The sequence below is a fragment of the Cherax quadricarinatus genome, chromosome 100, assembly GCF_038502225.1.
Source record: "Cherax quadricarinatus isolate ZL_2023a chromosome 100, ASM3850222v1, whole genome shotgun sequence".
NCBI classification, from domain to species: domain Eukaryota; kingdom Metazoa; phylum Arthropoda; class Malacostraca; order Decapoda; family Parastacidae; genus Cherax; species Cherax quadricarinatus.
The window spans coordinates 10,200,936-10,210,878 of record NC_091391.1 but is presented as its reverse complement, the minus strand read 5'-3'; the positions used below and the strand labels follow the sequence as shown (position 1 = coordinate 10,210,878).

General features: G+C 46.3%; 1 protein-coding gene across 1 annotated transcript in view; it reads right to left on the bottom strand.

Annotated features, from left to right (window-relative positions):
• Positions 1–9,427, bottom strand: part of LOC138851094 (zinc finger protein 84-like) — a 250,242-nt gene extending 240,815 nt beyond the window's left edge. Inside the window, exon 1 of the mRNA XM_070079528.1 lies at positions 9,332–9,427. The gene's annotated coding sequence lies outside the window, so the exon portion shown is untranslated. The remainder of the gene's footprint in view (positions 1–9,331) is intronic.
• Positions 9,428–9,943: the final 516 nt, after the last annotated feature.

The following is a 9,943-nucleotide window of genomic DNA, read 5'->3' as shown; positions in this document are numbered from 1 at the left end:
CCTCCAGACTTGGAAGACCAATTGTTGAGGGAGTTTACTTTTAGGACAGTGAAGTTCTTACCTCCTAATACAACTCCTGTCATCCAGTCCACGGAACAGCAGGTCATTTCAAACCTCAAAAAACTCTAAACCAAACCAATGTTTCAAAGATGCTTTGAAGTGACCTCAGACACTGAACTGACTCTAAGACAGTTCTGGAGGAATCACTTGAATATCCTCAATTGCATAACCAATAGAGGATACTGAAGTGATTCCTGGGTTATCCTGGGTGGATAACACTATCCTGGGTTATCCTGGATGGATAACACTTCTCTGGGTTATCCTGTGTGGATAACACTATCCTGGGTTATCCTGGATGCATAATACTACTCTGGGTTATCTTGGGTGGATGCATCACTTCCCTTGGTTATGCTGGGTTGATAAAACTATCATAGGTTATCCTAGGTGGCTAACATTCATTACCCTGGGTTACCCTGGGTGGATAACATTATCTTGGGTGGATAACATTCATTACTTTGGGTTATTCTGGAAGGATAACACTCACTATCTTAAGTTAAGCTGGCTAGATAACACTACTCTGTGTGATGCTAAATGGATAACAGTCACTACTCTGGGTTATTCTGGGTGGTAACATTCACTAACCAAAGTTATCCAGGGTAGATAACACCACCCTGGGTTATCCTGGATGGCTAACACTCATCACCCAGGGTTATTCTGGGTGGATAACTTTCCAAACCGTGGGATACCCTGGGAGGATAACACTTACAACTCTGGGTAGTATTGGGTGGATAACACTACCCTGCATTATCCTGGGTGGTTATCCTGGGAGGATAACACTCACAACCCTGTGTTGTGTTGGGTGGATAACAGTACCCTGGGATATCCTGGGTGGATAATACTCACTACCCTGCGTTATTCTGGTGGATAGTGATACCCACCCAGGACATCCTGCGTGGATAACACTATCCTGGGTTAATCTGGGTAGCTAACACTAGCTACCCTGGGTTATCCTGGGTGGATAACACTACCCTGGGTTGTACTGGGTAGATAAGAATATCCTGGGTGATCTTGAGTGGATGTCACTACCCTAGGTGATCCTGGGTGGATAGCAGTCACTACCCTGGGTTATCCTAGGTGGATAGCAGTCACTACTACGGGTTATCCTGGGTGGATAAGTCACTACCCTGGGTTATCCTAGATGGAAAACTGTCCTGGGTGGATAACATTCACTACCCTTTATCTTGGGTGAATAACACTCACTACCCTGGGTTACCCTGAATGGCTAAAACTGCCCATCATTATCCTGGGTGGCTAAGAGAACGATGGGTGGATAACACTACCCATGGTTATCCTGGGTGGATAACGCTACCCTGGGTTATTGATTCCATAAATTTACCAACTATGGAGGCAAGGCTTATTGGTCTATAGTTCGACGCTAAGGACCTGTCACCTGTCTTGTAAATAGGTATTACATTTGTCATTTTCCACTTGTCTGGCACTATGCCAGTTTATAGTGATATATTGAAAATATTATCGAAAGGTATGCTAAGGTCACTGACATAGTGACCTTTAGCTCACTGACCATCTGATCTCACTGGCCTAGTGAGGTCAGTCACGTCACTCAAAGCATCTGACCTAGTAACACAAGCTAGTTAGGTCCAACTCACACCCACTAATGTATTTATCCAACTTAATAGTCACTACTCTGGGTTAACCTGGGTTAATAACACTACCTTGGGTTACCATGAGTGGCTAACACTACTCTGGGTCATCCTGGGTTTATAACACTACCTAGGGTTACCCTGAGTGGCTAGCACTGCCCTTGGTTATCCTAGGTGGTTAACAGTATCCTAGATAACACTACGGCTATCCTAGGTGGATAACACTACTCTGGGTTATCCTGTGCAGATAACACTACCCTGGGATAACTTCGTTGGATAACACTACCCTGGGTTATCCTGGGTGGACAACACAATCCTGGGTGGATACCACTACTCAGGGTTATCCACAACTCAGACACTGCATCATCATGGGATCTTGATACAAAGAATTCTTAAACCTTGTCCAATATTTGGAGGAAGACCTACTTCGACTAGTGGATGGTACCACTATGACCCCGCCTCCTCCTGCGTACACTACTGGATGGTACCACTATGACCCCGCCTCCTCCTGCGTACACTAGTGGATGGTATCACTATGACCCCGCCTCCTCCTGCTTACACTAGTGGATGGTACCACTATGACCCCGCCTCCTCCTGCTTACACTAGTGGATGGTACCACTATGACCCCGCCTCCTCCTGCTTACACTAGTGGATGGTACCACTATGACCCCGCCTCCTCCTGCTTACACTAGTGGATGGTACCACTATGACCCCGCCTCCTCCTGCTTACACTAGTGGATGGTACCACTATGACCCCACCTCCTGCTTACACTAGTGGATGGTACCACTATGACCCTGCCTCCTCCTGCTTACACTAGTGGATGGTACCACTATGATCCCGCCTCCTCCTGCTTACACTAGTGGATGGTACCACTATGACCCTGCCTCCTCCTGCTTACACTAGTGGATGGTACCACTATGACCCCGCCTCCTCCTGCTTACACTAGTGGATGGTACCACTATGACCCCGCCTCCTCCTGCTTACACTAGTGGATGGTACCACTATGACCCCGCCTCCTCCTGCTTACACTAGTGGATGGTACCACTATGACCCCGCCTCCTCCTGTGTACACTAGTGGATGGTACCACTATGACCCCGCCTTCCCCTGCTTACACTAGTGGATGATACCACTATGACTCCTGCTTATACTAGTGGATGGTACCACTATGACCCCACCTCATGCTTACACTAGTGGATGGTACCACTATGACCCCGCCTCCTCCTGCTTATACTAGTGGATGGTACCACTATGACCCCACCTCATATGTTGCATAAGTGTCTCAATCTTCACCCTGGGTTATGCTGGGTGGATGATACAGCCCTAGTTATCATGGGTGGATAACTCTACCCTAGGTTATCCTGGGTGGATCACCCTGCAATTGGTTATCTTGCATGGATGACACTACCATGGTTATCCTGGGTGGATAACACTATCCTGGATAGATCACACTACCCTGGATTATCCTGTGTTGATAACACTATCCTGGGTGGATAACACTACCAAGGGTTATCCTGGGTGGATCACACTACCCTGGGTTATGCTGGGAGGATGACAATACCCTAGGTTATTATTGTTGGATCACACTATCCTAGGTGGATAAAACTACCCTTAGTTAATCTGGGAGGATGACACTACCCTGAGTTATCCTGGAAGGATGACACTATCCTGGGTGGATAACACTACCGAGGGTTACTCTAGGTGCATCAGACTATCCAGGGTTATCCTGGGTGAATAAAACTACCCTGACTTATCCTATGCAGATACGACCCTGGGTTATCCATGGTGGATAACACTACCCTGGGTTATCAAGAGTGGATAACACTACCCTGGGTTATCAAGAGTGGATAACACTACCCTATGTTATCCTGGGTGGATAACACTACCCTGGGTTATCCTGGGTGAATAACACAATCCTAGGTTATCCAAGGTGGATAATATTACTCTTCATTATTCTAAGTGGATAAGACTACCCTGGTCTAACCTGGTTGGATATCATTACCCTGGGTTATCTTGTGTGGATAATATTATCCTGGGTTATCCTGTGTGGATGTCACTATCCTGGGTTTTCCTGGGTGGATAACAGTCAGTACTCTGGGTTATCCTGGGTGGATAACAGTCACTATGCTAGGTTATCCTGGGTGGATAACAGTCACTACTCTGGGTTATCTTGGGTGGCTAACACTACTCTGGGTTAACCAGGTTGGACAACACTTACTAGCCTGGGTTATCCTGGGTGAATACCACTCACTACCCAGGGTTATCCTGTTTGAAGAACTGCCCTGGGAAGGTAACACTCTCTACTCTGGGTTATCCTTGGTGCCTAACACTACTCTGGGTTATCCTGGGGTGATAACACTCACTTCCAGGGGTTACCCTGAGTTGCTAAAACTACTCATGGTATCCTGGGTAGCTAACACTACTCTGGGTAATCCTGGATGGTTAACAGTACCATGGGTGGATAACACTACCCTGGGCTATCTTAGGAGGATAACACTACTCTGGGTTATCCTGTGCAGATAACACGACCCTGGGATAACCTGGGTGGGTAACACTACCTTGGGTTATCATAGCTGGATAACACTACCCTCTGTGAATAACACTACCCCTGAGTTTTCTTGGGTGGACAACGCTTGCCTGGGTTATCCTGGGTGGATAACACTCCCTACTCTGGGTTATCCTGGGTGGCTAACACTACTCTGGGTTATCCTAGGTTGATAACACTCACTGCTGTGGGTTGCCCTAAGTGCAAACACTACCCTGGGTTATCCTGGGTGGCTAACACTACCCTGGGTTATCCTGGGTGGATAACACTACCCTGGGTTATCCTGGGTGGTTAACAGTACCATGGGTCGATAACACTACCCTGGGCTATCCTGGGTGGATAACGCTATCCTGGGTTATCCTGTTCAGATAACACAACCCTGGGATAACCTGGGTGGATAAAACTACCCTGGGTTATCCTGGTTTGATAACACTATGCTGGACTATCCTAGGTGGATAACACTACTCTTGGTTATCCTGTGCAGACATCACGACCCTGGGATATCCTGGATGCATAATACTACCGTGTATTATCCTGGATGTATGCATCACTACCCTAGGTTATGCGCGGTTGATAAAAACTACACTAGGTTATCCCAAGTGGCTAATACTTACTACCCTGGGTTATCCTGGGTGGATAACACTACCCTGGGAGGATAACATTCATTACTCTGGGTTATTCTGGATGGATAACACTCACTACCCTAAGTTTGCCTGGCTGGATAACAGTACTCTGCATTATGCTAGATGGGCAACAGTCACAACAGAGGGTTACCCTAGGTGGCTAATACTCACTACCCTGGGTTATCCTGGGTGGATAACACCCAAAACCCTGGGTTATAATGGGAGGATAAGTCACAACCCTGGGTTCTATTGGGTGGATGTCACCACCCTGGCTTATCCTGGGTGGACAACAGTCAGGCACTACACTAGGTTATCCAGAGTGGATATCAGTCACTACCCTGGGTTGTCCTGGGTAGGATAACAGTCACTACTCTGGGTTATCCTGGTAGGCTAACACTCACAACCTTGCATTACCCTGGGTGGTTAACCCAACCCTGCATTATCGAAGGGGGCAAGTCCCTACTCTGGATTATTCAGGGAGAATAAGTCACTACCCTGGGTTATCCTGGGTGGAGAATTACAATGGGTTGATAACACTCACTACCCTTGGTTATCCTGGGTTGTTAACAGAACAATGGGTGGATAACACTATCTTTGGCTATCCTGGGTGAATAACACTACTCTTGGTTATGCCGGTTGGATAACACTACCCTGTGTGGATAACACTAAACCCGGGTTTTCCTGGGTGGATAATGGTACCCTGGGTTATCCTGGATGGATAACATTATCCTGGAGGGATAATGCTACTCTGGGTTATCTTGGGTGAATCACACAACCCTGGGTTATCCTTGGTGGATGATTCTACCCTGGTTATCCAGGGTGGATAACTCTACCCTGGGTTATCATGGGTGGATAACACTACCCTGGGTTATCCTGGGTGGATGACTCTACCCTGGTTATCCTGGGTGGATAACATTATCCTGGGTGGATCACACTATCCTGGATTATCCTGGGTGGATAACACTACCCTGGGTTATCCTGTGAGGATGACACTACCCTGGGTTATCCTTTGTGAAGGACACAACCCTGCATTATCCTGGGTATATAACTTTACCATGGGTTATCCTGGGTGAAGAACTGCCCTGGGTGGATAACACTCAGTACCCTTGCTTATCCTTGGTGGACAACAGTACAAAGGGCTATCCTTGGTGGATATCACTACTTTGGGTTATGCTGGTTGGATAACACTACCTTGTGTGGATAACTTTGCCCGTGGGTTTTCCTTTTTGGATAACACTACCCTGGGTTATCCTGGTTGGATAACACTAGACTGTGAGTAAAACGTTACCCCTGGTTTTCCTGGGTGGATAATTCTACCCTGTGTTATCCTGGGTGGATAATATCCTGGATGGATAATGCTACTCTGGGTTATCCTGGGTGAATTACACTACAAAGGGTTAACCTGTGTGGATAACTCTACACTAGGTTATCCTGGTGGATAACACTACAATCGGTTATCCTGGGTGGATGACACTACCTGGTTATCCTGGGTGGATCACACTACCCTGGATAATCCTGGGTGGATAACACTACCCTGGGTTATCCTGGGTGAATGACACTACACTGGATTATGCTACATAGATGACACTATCTAAGGTTATCTTGTTGGATAACACATCCCTGGGTTACCCTGGGTGGATAACACAAGCGTGGGCTATCCTATGTGGAAAACACTACCCAGGGTTATCCTGGGTGGAAAACACTAACCTGGGTTATCCTGGGTGGATAACACAATCCTGGGTAATCCTGGGCAGATAACAGTACCCTGGGTTATCCTGTGTGGATAACACAATCCTGGGTTATCCTGGGCAGATAACAGTACCCTTGGTTATCCTGGGTGGATAACACTACCCTGGGTTATCCTGGGAAGATAACAGTACCCTGGGTTATCCTGAGTGGATAACACAATCCTGGGTTATCCCGGGTATATAACACTACCCAGGGTTATTGTGGGTGAATAACACTACTCTGGGTTATCCTGGGTGGATAATACTACCCATGGTTATCCTGAGTGGATAACACTATCCCTGGAATTTCCTGGATAGATAACACTACCCTGTGTTATCCTGGTTGCATAACACTATCCTGTGTGGATAACACTAACCCTGGGTTTTCCTGGGTGGTTAATGCTGCCCTGGGTTATCCTGAGTGAATAACACTATTCTGGGTGGATAAGGATGCCCAGGGTTATCCTGGGTGGATAGCACTACCCTGGATGGATAATGTTACTCTGGGTTATCCTGGGTGAATCACACTACCCTGGGATATTCTGGATAGATGATACTAACCTGGTCACCCAGGGTGGATAACTCTACCCTGGGTTATCCTGGGTGGTTCACACTACACTGCATTATACTGGGTAGATAAGACTACCCTCGGTTATCCTATGAGGATGACACGACCCTGAGTTATCATGCATGGATGACACTCTCTTGGGTTATCCTCGGTGGATAACACTACCCTGGGTTATCCTGGGTGAATGACTCTACCCTAGGTTATCCTACGAAGATAGCACTACTTTTGGTTATCCTGGGTGGGTAACATAATCCTGGTTTTCCTGGATGGATAACACCCGGGGTTATCCTGGTTGTATAACACAACCCTGGGGTTATCACACTGGATGGATAACACTACCCGTTATCCTGGTTGTATACACAACCCTGGGTTATTCTGGGTGCATAATACTTCCCTGGGTTATGCTGGGTGGATCACACTCTCCTGGATGGATAACACTACCCTCGCTCATCCTGGGTAGTTAACACTACCCTGCGTTATCCTAGGTGGATAACACTATCGAGGGATAGCCTGGTTGGATAGCATTATCCAGGGTGGATAGCACTAACCTGGGTTATCCTGGGTGAATAACACTGTCCTGGGTTATCCAGGGTGGATAACAGTAACCTGCACATTTTTCGGTGGATAACACTACCTTGAGTTATCCAGGGAGGATAACACTATCCTGGCTTATCCTGGTTGGATAATACTACCCTGGGTTAACCTGGGTTGATAACACCACCCTGGGTTATCATGGGTGGATAACACTACCCTGGGTTATCACAGGTTGATAGCACCACCCTGGGTTATCCTGGGTGGATAACACTACCCTGGGTTATCCTGGGTGAAGAACACTACCCTGGGTTATGCTAGGTGGATAATACAACCCTGTGTTATACTTGGTGGATAACACTACTTTGGGTTATCCTAGTTGGATAACACTACCCTGGGTTATCATGGGTGGATAACACTACCCTGGGTTATCCTGGGTGGATAACACTACCCTGGGTTATCATGGGTGGATAACACTATCCTGGGTTATTCTGGGTAGATAACACTACCCTGGGTTATCCTGTGTTGATAACACTACCCTGGGTTTATAATGCTACCATGGGTTATCCTGGGTGGATAACACTACCTTGGGTTATCCTGTGCTGATAACACTACCCTGGGTTATCCTGGGTGGATAACACTACCCTGGGTTATCCTGGTTGGATAACACTACCCTGGGTTATCCTGGGTGGATAACACTACCCTGGGTTGCCCTGAGCTGATAACACTACCCTGGGTTATCCTGTGCTGATAACACTACCCTGAGTTATCCTGGGTGGATAACACTACCCTGGGTTATCCTGGTTGGATAACACTACCCTGGCTTATCCTGTGCTGATAACACTACCCTGGGGTATCCTGGGTGGATGACAATCCCACTGGTTATCCTAGGTGGATAACACTACCCTCGGTTATCCTGGGTAGATAACACTCCCCTGGGTTATCCTTGGTGGATAAGACTACCCTGGGTTATCCTGTGTTGATAACAGTACCCTGGGTTATCCTGGGTCAATAACACTACCCTGGGTTATCCTGGGTAGATAACACTTCCCTTGGTTATCCTGTGCTGATAACACTACCCTGGGTTATCCTGGTTGGATAACACTATCCAGGGTTATCCTGGGTGGATACCACTACCCTGGGTTATCCTGGGTGGATAACACTACCCTGGGTTATCCTGGTTGGATAACACTATCCTGGGTTATCCTGGGTGGATACCACTACCCTGGGTTATCCTGGGTGGATAACACTACCCTGGGTTATCCTGGTTGGATAACACTACCCTGGGTTATCCTGGGTGGATAACACTACCCTGGGTTATCCTGGTTGGATAACACTACCCTGGGTTATCCTGGTTGGATAACACTACCCTGGGTTATCCTGGGTGGATAACACTACCCTGGGTTATCCTGGGTTATCCTGGTTGGATAACACTACCCTGGGTTATACTGGGTGGATAACACTACCCTGGGTTATCCTGGTTGAATAACACTACCCTGGGTTACATAATCATAATGGAACATTCTGGGGTTAAATCAGGTTGATGCGAGGCAGAGGAGGACGCCTCCATCTCCTGGGAACTAGAGACTATCACGGGCATCACTACCCACCACTAGAGGGCATGAAGGTGGTCAAAAAGAGAGAAAATAAGGGTAAAAATGAGGCAGAAATCTTACCTTAACGACACCATACTTAGTTCACTTTGTTATTGTTGGACTGAGAGGTTGAGGGAATAGAGGAACCGAGAGTTGATTACCGTCAACTCTTTATTTCAACCCTTAAACCCAGATATTATTGTGGTTTACTTACATGAAAAATCTAAATTTGACAGTTTATTACTGTCTATCCTGATGTAAACCATTAAAACGATACCTTATTACCGTTTTCCTTTTTTCAACCTTTTGTATTCAAGATAAAGCTTCAAAATAAGAGGAACTTAAAGACATTTACCATAATTTACATATTTTCAGCAGTTAAACCTTATATTATTAGGATCTGCTCATATTAAAGCCTTTGAAAAGCTGCTTTATTAAACTATAACATATATTTGAACCTTTAAACCCAGACTTTATTACCATTTTCTTTTGTTTAATAATTTTTATCAGAGTTAATAATTCAACCAGAAGAGAAGCCGAAAACTTAATACCGTCATCTAATACTGCCCTTAAACAATGACTTAATTAGTAATTTATTGATTTAAGGAGGAGAGCCTTTATTGTTCTCTGCCTTTAACTGAACCTTTAAACTACGACTTTACTGCACGGAAACACAAGCCAACACTGTCCTAA